Source organism: Anopheles marshallii (genome assembly GCF_943734725.1).
Source record: "Anopheles marshallii chromosome X unlocalized genomic scaffold, idAnoMarsDA_429_01 X_unloc_51, whole genome shotgun sequence".
NCBI classification, from domain to species: Eukaryota; Metazoa; Arthropoda; class Insecta; order Diptera; family Culicidae; genus Anopheles; species Anopheles marshallii.
The window spans coordinates 30,001-40,000 of NW_026525900.1; positions in this window are offsets into that span (position 1 = coordinate 30,001).

The window sequence follows — 10,000 nt, forward strand, 5'->3', positions numbered from 1 at the left end:
TCACCGGGACTCGGGTGTTGTCTCGTCTCATCGTAGACACAATGACCAGCTCGGTCTTGGCCGGAGCAAGCTCCAGGTGGTGTTGCGCCATCCACGAGCTGATCATTGCTACCGCCGTCTCCGCCAGTCCCGTCGCTGCCTCCGGCGTCGTCCCGCTCGCCAGCACCACGACGTCATCCGCAAAGCCGATCACTTCGGCGCCCTCAGGCAGCACCAGCCGAAGCACGCCGTCGTACATCGCGTTCCACAGGGTCGGGCCCAGGATTGAGCCCTGTGGAACGCCCGCCGTGACCGTACGACGCACTGGCCCCTCGCTGGTCTCGTACACCAGCCTCCTCTCAGAAAAGTAGCTGCGCAATATTTTCTGGAGGGCTGCAGGAACCATCAGCTTCTGCAGGGCAACCGCGATCGCCTTCCAGCTGGCAGAGTTAAAGGCGTTCCTGACGTCCAGTGCTGCCACCACCAGACATCGAGGATCCCGCTGGTTGGTGCGGTGAAACGTCCTCGCGTGTTGTCCTCGCTCGATCACCCGCTCGATGGCCTGAAGCGTGGAACGACCGCGCCGGAACCCGTACTGCCTTGCCGACAGGCGAGGAGCATCGCTGTCCTCCAAGTGGTCGTTCAGCCGATCTAAGATCAGCCGTTCGAACCCCTTGGCGACTGCTCCCAGCATTAGCAGCGGGCGGTGCGACGACGGATCGCCCGGCGGCTTACCTGGCTTCGTGACCAACACAAGGCGTGCCTCCTTCCATGCCGCAGGAAACTCCCCTCGCTCGAGCAGCTGATTGTACACCTTGGCGAAGACCTCCGGGTGCTTCCGCATTGCCGCCTTCACTGCGGCATTCGGGATGCCGTCCAGCCCTGGCGCCTTGGAGGTGGCCATCCGCTCGGCCAGCGAAAGAATTTCCGAGCTCGTGACCGGCCTCAGAGCCTCGCTGCACGCATCGATGTCCGGCCACTCAAACGCCGGATGATTCGGGAACAAGGCTTCGACGATCGGACCTAGTACGGCTCGGTCCGTTTCCGGTGGTGCCCTGTTACGTAGTTTTGCTCGAACAACCTTGTAACCGAGTCCGAACACCTCGGCTTCGACCCCATCGATCAGCTCTTGCATACAGTCCTCCTTACTGCTGTGAATGGCGGCCTGCAGCAATCGTCGACAGCCCTGCAGCCTGGCCGACGTCACCGCACGCTCCGAAGGTTGGGCCCTGCGATGGGCGGCCTCCGCTGCTCCGCATTCCTCCCTCAGGCGCTCGATGTCAGGAGACCACCAGTACACCTGGGGCTTGCGATGGAAAGTAGCCCCGTGTACTCTCTCCATGATCTCATCGCACGCCTGGGTCAGTCCGCCGATCAGCCCCTCCGGAGTTGCGACCTGCTCGAAGTGGCCGCATGTGAGGGCGATGTCGAAGCACTTGTTATCGAATTGCGTCGTCTTCCACCGGGTCCCGGCGTGTCTGGCTGTCCCGTCTCGACTTCGCTGCTGCTGCTTGCCTCGTCGCGTGGGACGTTGTCCTGGGACGCCCACCTGGAACTGGACGTAGGCATGGTCGCTGCTGGAAAAGCGATCGAGCACGCGCCAGGAGTCCGGTCGCGCAATAGTTTGGCTGGCAAAAGAAACGTCGATAACGCTTTCCCGCGCAACCCCGTTGCCCTTAAACGTGGGCACGTTGCCGCGGTTCAGCGTATGCAGCGCCAGCTGCTCCACCACGCTCAGGAGCTCCTGCCCCTTCCGGGTGGTGCGCGCACTCCCCCACTCCTCATTCCAGGCGTTGAAGTCCCCGGCCAGGACCGATGTTGTGTGTCCGACCAGAGACACCTCCACCGCACCGAGGAAGCTTTCGAAGTCTTCGATGCCGCTGCTGGGTGGCACGTAGCAGCTGGCGAACGTTACTCCCGCTATGGTGGCCACCACGAGTCCCGGGACGACGCTCCCCCAAAGCCGTTGAATAGGGTACGCCCCTGTTGCTATTATCGCCACGCTCTGTTCCGCATCGATGGCCCACCGCGGATCATCCCGAGGTGGTCGATATAGTTCGCAGGCGAGCACCACCTGAGCCCCTAACTCGCGAGCCGTCTGCAGCATGAGGTCTTGGGCTGCCCGGCTTCGCCCGAGGTTCACTTGCAGCACTTTTAGCGCCGGCACGTCGGATGCCCGACCGGGTGCGGGCCGCTGCACACGACGCAGCGCACCTCCGCCGTGCAGCTCTTCGCCTGGTGATCCGGCTTCCCGCAGCGAATGCAGCTTGTCGAGCGGTCCACTTCGCTCCTGCACGCAGCTCGGACGTGCCCCATCTCGAGGCACTTGTAGCACCGTTGCTGACGCGCCTGCAGAGGAGCCACCTTCCGGATCAGACACGATGTGTATTTGATCTTGACGCTCTTGTCGACCAGACCCTCCGCAGCCCTGGCTGTTACGCGGACTATCGCCACTTTCGTGCCGTCCCAGGCAGGTCGCAGGCGAACCGATGTCTCCTCCACCTCGCATTGGCACAGGTTGGTCAGCGCCATCGCCACATCGGTCTCCTTCGCTAAAGGGTCGACAGCGTCCAACCGGATTTCGACCATAGGCGTGACCAGCCGAGCTGAGGCCGGCCGTTCTGCCTTTGCGCAGACCTGCTTGATGCACTGCAGAACTTCTGCAGCGTCCGCGCTCTCCTTCAGCTCCATGACAAGCCTGGAGCGTGTGGTGCGTCGCCCGACGCCTAGGGCCTCAGCATGTTTCTCCATTTCTGGAGCCGTTCGGACAGCCTGGTACACCTCCGTCCAGGTTTGTCCCTCAGCTGGGGCGATTTCAATAGCGTCCGGCTTGGTTTTTCGCTGCCGCTGACGCCGACCTCCTCGTTGTGCTCCAGGCTGGCTACCCCGGGCCTGTTGTCCCTGATGTTGCTGGGGCTGCTGCTTAGACGGTCCTGCGATCGGCTGTCGCTGAACCGCTGCCCGTTGCGGTAGTTGCGGCCACTGCTGCTGCTGTTGCTGCGGCTTGTTCCCCGGTTGCCGGGCCGGCTTACGACGCACCACTTCAGCCCAAGAGCCGCCTTCCGGGTCTGAAAGCGGAGCTGCCGTTGCCGACACCGCTCCCTGCTGTCGCTGTTGCTGCTGCTGCTCACGACGTTGCTGCTGCTGTTGTTGCTGCTGCTGCTGGTACTGCTGCTGCTGCTTCTGGCTGCCTCCATAGCCCAGCGTCTGTGCAAGGAGCTCTTGGAAGCTGGCTCGCTCCTCCCTCAGCTCGTTGCGCAGGCGCTCGTTGTCTTCACGAGCCAGCGTCTCGCGCATCCGGGCTTCCTCTCGGGCCAGCTGCAAATCTTGCCGGGCCTGCACAGCATTTGTTTCCATCTGCTGCCGGAGCATCTGGATCTCCTGTTGCAGACCCACGATCGTCGCTCGCAGCTGCTCGTTGGTGAGCGACGTCTCATTGAGGAGCTGTCTCAGCTCCGACATTTCCGGGGACTGCTGCTTCGCTCCCGGAACAGATGTTCGTGTAAGAGCCACTCGCGGCTCCAGAATAGTGGAGAGCTTCGCCGGCCTCTCCTCCGTTGACTCCGTCCTGGAACGGAGGGTTCGCCCCGTCGACGACATCTCCACCTCTCACTGTTACGGGTGAGGGTGGAGGGGGGGGGGGGAGTCGGGGGAGGTGTTCTCCCCGACTCGCGGCGACGTAGCGCGTTGATTGACTCCCCACACACAGAAACACACGGTACTCGGCCAAGAACGCGCAACCGAACAGCTGTCCCATACAAAATGTATGGGAACGAAAGACGCCGGAAATCGCCAAAACCTCCAACTTTGGAAGCCTATAACTCCGCAACGGTTCGTCGCACAAAAATGTTAGACCACTCTATCGACGCGGGATATTCTCACTTATAGTCCTCAAGTGTTTTTAAGATCACTAACGCACTTTTTGGGGGGTAAAACGGTCCCCCACCAAAAACTCACAGTTTTTCAAGTGCCACTTCCGGTGTAACGCACACACACACACATACAAAATTTTGTAAGATGCGTCTTACCGAGACGCATCCAACGACACCTTAATCGTCCGGATCGGTTCACAATTCGCCTTAATATTCAACAAAAACCTGCCCACGAAAAACTCCCCCCCCTTAAGGGGTGGGGGGGTGAAATTTGGGAGGGGGGTCGACGGCCAGGATCGGGGGCCGGACACTTGAAGCCAAAGCCCTGGCACGCGTGGCCTGGCTGATACGGCCGATTTTCACTCCAAACACTCGCACACACGCACGCACACAGAAACACACGGTACTCGGCCAAGAACGCGCAACCGAACAGCTGTCCCATACAAAATGTATGGGAACGAAAGACGCCGGAAATCGCCAAAACCTCCAACTTTGGAAGCCTATAACTCCGCAACGGTTCGTCGCACAAAAATGTTAGACCACTCTATCGACGCGGGATATTCTCACTTATAGTCCTCAAGTGTTTTTAAGATCACTAACGCACTTTTTGGGGGGTAAAACGGTCCCCCACCAAAAACTCACAGTTTTTCAAGTGCCACTTCCGGTGTAACGCACACACACACACATACAAAATTTTGTAAGATGCGTCTTACCGAGACGCATCCAACGACACCTTAATCGTCCGGATCGGTTCACAATTCGCCTTAATATTCAACAAAAACCTGCCCACGAAAAACTCCCCCCCCTTAAGGGGTGGGGGGGTGAAATTTGGGAGGGGGGTCGGCGGCCAGGATCGGGGGCCGGACACTTGAAACCAAAGCCCTGGCACGCGTGGCCTGGCTGATACGGCCGATTTTCACTCCAAACACTCGCACACACGCACGCACACAGGAACACACGGCAAACGGAAAGTGCCTTAAATCGTGCACTTTGCCAAAAAGTTACACTTTTCGGTGCGCTTGCACCGGGCTTTACCGTTATGTTCTTCAGCACACTCGCGGCGACAACGCCAGATCGGGCGCAAACCGGTACTTTGCACTGACGTCACACGCGACGACACACGGTACTCGGCCAAGAACGCGCCACCGAACAGCTGTCCCATACAAAATGTATGGGAACGAAAGACGCCGGAAATCGCCAAAACCTCCAACTTTGGAAGCCTATAACTCCGCAACGGTTCGTCGCACAAAAATGTTAGACCACTCTATCGACGCGGGATATTCTCACTTATAGTCCTCAAGTGTTTTTAAGATCACTAACGCACTTTTTGGGGGGTAAAACGGTCCCCCACCAAAAACTCACAGTTTTTCAAGTGCCACTTCCGGTGTAACGCACACACACACACATACAAAATTTTGTAAGATGCGTCTTACCGAGACGCATCCAACGACACCTTAATCGTCCGGATCGGTTCACAATTCGCCTTAATATTCAACAAAAACCTGCCCACGAAAAACTCCCCCCCCTTAAGGGGTGGGGGGGTGAAATTTGGGTGGGGGGTCGGCGGCCAGGATCGGGGGCCGGACACGTGAAACCAAAGCCCTGGCACGCGTGGCCTGGCTGATACGGCCGATTTTCACTCCAAACACTCGCACACACGCACGCACACAGGAACACACGGCAAACGGAAAGTGCCTTAAATCATGCACTTTGCCAAAAAGTTACACTTTTCGGTGCGCTTGCACCGGGCTTTACCGTTATGTTCTTCAGCACACTCGCGGCGACAACGCCAGATCGGGCGCAAACCGGTACTTTGCACTGACGTCACACGCGACGACACACGGTACTCGGCCAAGAACGCGCCACCGAACAGCTGTCCCATACAAAATGTATGGGAACGAAAGACGCCGGAAATCGCCAAAACCTCCAACTTTGGAAGCCTATAACTCCGCAACGGTTCGTCGCACAAAAATGTTAGACCACTCTATCGACGCGGGATATTCTCACTTATAGTCCTCAAGTGTTTTTAAGATCACTAACGCACTTTTTGGGGGGTAAAACGGTCCCCCACCAAAAACTCACAGTTTTTCAAGTGCCACTTCCGGTGTAACGCACACACACACACATACAAAGTTTTGTAAGATGCGTCTTACCGAGACTCATCCAACGACACCTTAATCGTCCGGATCGGTTCACAATTCGCCTTAATATTCAACAAAAACCTGCCCACGAAAAACTCCCCCCCCTTGATAGGTGGGGGGGTGAAATTTGGGTGGGGGGTCGGCAGCCGAGATCGGGGGCCGGACACGTGGAACCAAGGTCCTCGGTGGCCGTTTGGTGTCTCTTTCGCACACTTTGTCTTACTCAGTATGCACTCACAGTATACACTCACACGCACGCGTCGACAAGAGCTCATCCACAACACGTCCGTTCACTACGGAGGTTCGCTCGCAACTACAGGGATAACTGGCTTGTGGCCGCCAAGCGTTCATAGCGACGTGGCTTATTGATCCTTCGATGTCGGCTCTTCCTATCATTGTGAAGCAAAATTCACCAAGCGTAGGATTGTTCACCCTTTCAAGGGAACGTGAGCTGGGTTTAGACCGTCGTGAGACAGGTTAGTTTTACCCTACTGGTGTGTGCTGTATGCTGCTATCTTAACGGAATTCCTGTGCAGTACGAGAGGAACCACAGGTACGGACCACTGGCTCAATACTAGTTCGACCGGACTTTGGTATGACGCTACGTCCGCTGGATTATGCCTGAACGCCTCTAAGGTCGTATCCAATCCGAGCTGATAGCGCATCATAAACCCATTAGGTGATCGGAAGCTAGCGGGCTTAACAACCCTCTGAGATCCGTCGGTGCTGCCCCGTGCACACTGCCGTCTCATCCCCGCTATAGCACTAGACTGAGCCGCAACGGGCGGGTGTACGCTGCACGTGGAAGTACCTTATCACAGGGAACCCTGGTGGCTGTGCGCCCGTCGACCGTGGATACAACTAGTTTCGACACCTTCGACCGCCCGCAAACGACGGGACTACAGGCTGGGAGCTGCGAGTTGTAGAGATGCGTTCGCATCGATCCTCTCAGGCGACCCATGCTTGGTGGTGAAGTGGTTAGTTCGTGGAGTATAGGCTTGCTGCACTCGACAAGAGTGCTGCTTGCAAGGCTGTGGTGGTACGTATGGTAGTTGATGAGCATAGGCTTGCTGCACTCGACAAGAGTGCTGCTTGCAAGCCTATGGTGGTACGTGTACGGTAGTTGATGTGAGCATAGGCTTGCTGCACTCGACAAGAGTGCTGCTTGCAAGCCTATGGGTGGTGTGGTGTGTGGTGCATGATTAGCCTTTCAAGGAAGATGTGTCCTTGGGGCTAATCGGTTATTTTTATAAGTCCGGGAAACCTTTCTCGTCGGGATTCTTATCCTAAGCAACCACGAAAGCTTCCAAGAGTTGAAACATTGCCTATCAAGTAGGCCGTACCAGCCCATAGCAAACCAACCAAGATAATCTAACAGGCCAAGATTGGTTGGAGATTTCAAAATTTGGCTAAGTCCATGGCCACCATAAGCCATTTCTATCAAGAAGGCCACGAACAGTGCTTAGCAACCACGAAAGCTTCCAAGAGTTGAAACATTGCCTATCAAGTAGGCCGTAGCAGCCCATAGCAAACCAACCAAGATAATCTAACAGGCCAAGATTGGTTGGAGATTTCAAAATTTTGCTAAGTCCATGGCCACCATAAGCCATTTCTATCAAGAAGGCCACGAACAGTGCTTAGCAACCACGAGAGCTTCCAAGAGTTGAAACATTGCCTATCAAGTAGGCCGTACCAGCCCATAGCAACCCAACCAAGATAATCTAACAGGCCAAGATTGGATCTCAAAATGTTGCTAAGTCCATGGCCACGATAAGCCATTTCTATCAAGAAGGCCATGGACAGTTCTAAACAACCACGAAAGCTTCCAAGAGTTGAAACATTGCCTATCAAGTAGGCCGTAGCAGCCCATAGCAACCCAACCAAGATAATCTAACAGGCCAAGATTGGTTGGAGATTTCAAAATTTGGCTAAGTCCAGATTTTTTTACCCTTCGGGAAAACAACCCTAGTTCACCAAGTTGAACGCGAAAAACTGTCCATAGGATACGCACAAAACGTTTATTGAGTTGGTCACCATATGTGGAAATTATGGTGAAAATAAGCCAAGTTCCGGAGTTTTTAACTCACACGAAACCACGAAAAACTTTCATTAGGAAAACTTGGTTGGAGCACCCTACTGCAGAACACACCGACATGGACGAAAGGGTTGACTGGCTAAGAGAAAAAATTTTTGCGGGACCACTCAAAACATCATAGTTAGACCTAGCAAATGATGAAAAGTGAAACCCGCGATCGATTGGAGAAACCTTATTTTACACTGAAAAATTCCACATAAGGAAAATTTGTATGGAGCACCCTACTGCAGAACACACCGACATGGACGAAAGGGTCGACTGGCCAAGAGAAAAAATTTTTGCGGGACCACTCAAAACATCATAGTTAGACCTAGCAAATGATGAAAAGTGAAACCCGCGATCGATTGGAGAAACCTTATTTTACACTGAAAAATTCCACATAAGGAAAATTTGTATGGAGCACCCTACTGCAGAGCACACCGACAGGGCCGGGAAGGAAGGCCCGGTCCAAGAAAAAATTTTTGCGGGACCACTCAAAACATCATAGTTAGACCTAGCAAATGATGAAAAGTGAAACCCGCGATCGATTGGAGAAACCTTATTTTACACTGAAAAATTCCACATAAGGAAAATTTGTATGGAGCACCCTACTGCAGAGCACACCGACAGGGCCGGGAAGGAAGGCCCGGTCCAAGAAAAAATTTTTGCGGGACCACTCAAAACATCATAGTTAGACCTAGCAAATGATGAAAAGTGAAACCCGCGATCGATTGGAGAAACCTTATTTTACACTGAAAAATTCCACATAAGGAAAATTTGTATGGAGCACCCTACTGCAGAGCACACCGACAGGGCCGGGAAGGAAGGCCCGGTCCAAGAAAAAATTTTTGCGGGACCACTCAAAACATCATAGTTAGACCTAGCAAATGATGAAAAGTGAAACCCGCGATCGATTGGAGAAACCTTATTTTACACTGAAAAATTTCACATAAGCAAAATTTGTATGGAGCACCCTACTGTGGTCACCATCGGTCGAGTTGGTCGAGACGGGCAAAAAATTTTTTTTTCCATATCGTCTCAAAACATGATTTATGGACCTTGTAAATGTTGAAAAGTGAAACAAAATCACTTTTGGAGCGATGAAAATTTTGTATGGGAGGTCCCTACCCGGAACAAATTTTACTAGTAAAGTCATCATTCCGCGACGAGAAATTTGAAAATGGTCAAATATGGTTAAGATGTCATGTTCATTCCCTACTATGGGGGACCAGGTCGTCACGAAAAAATTTTTTTCTCGACCTGGTCAAATGTGGTTCTGCGGCCGAGGTTAAACTAATATTGCATATTTTGGGCCAAAAACCCCCCTCTGCCAGATATTGTACCCGTTCAAGAGCAATAGCAGACCACATAAGTTGAGCTTTGAGGTATCTGAAAGTTGAATATAGAGCGAGGTTCTAAGCGAAGGGATAGCTTAACGTTGAGCATTGAACGCAAAAAAGCTTAGAGATAAGCTTAAGATACAAGGGTTGTGGTGCATGAGGCCGCTTAACGTTGAGCTTTGAACGCACATGGCTAGAACTAAGCTAAGAGATACCTATAGTGGTGCATGGAACTGCTCACAAGTTGAGCTTAGAGAAGTCCAAAGGCAAAATGTAGAGCGAGGTTCTAAGCGAAGGGATAGCTTAACGTTGAGCATTGAACGCAAAAAAGCTTAGAGATAAGCTTATTATATAACGATTGTGGTGCAGGACACAGCTTAACGTTGAGCTTTGAACGCACATGGCTAGAACTAAGCTAAGAGATACGGGTAGTGGTGCATGGAACTGCTCACAAGTTGAGCTTCGAGAAGTCCAAAGGCAAAATATAGAGAGAGGTCCTAGCAGCCTAAAAAACTTCTAGGGCCGACAGCTCACAAGTTGAGTTTCGAACGCAATTAGGCTACCCTGGTAGCCTTGATTTGAAAGCATTAAGGC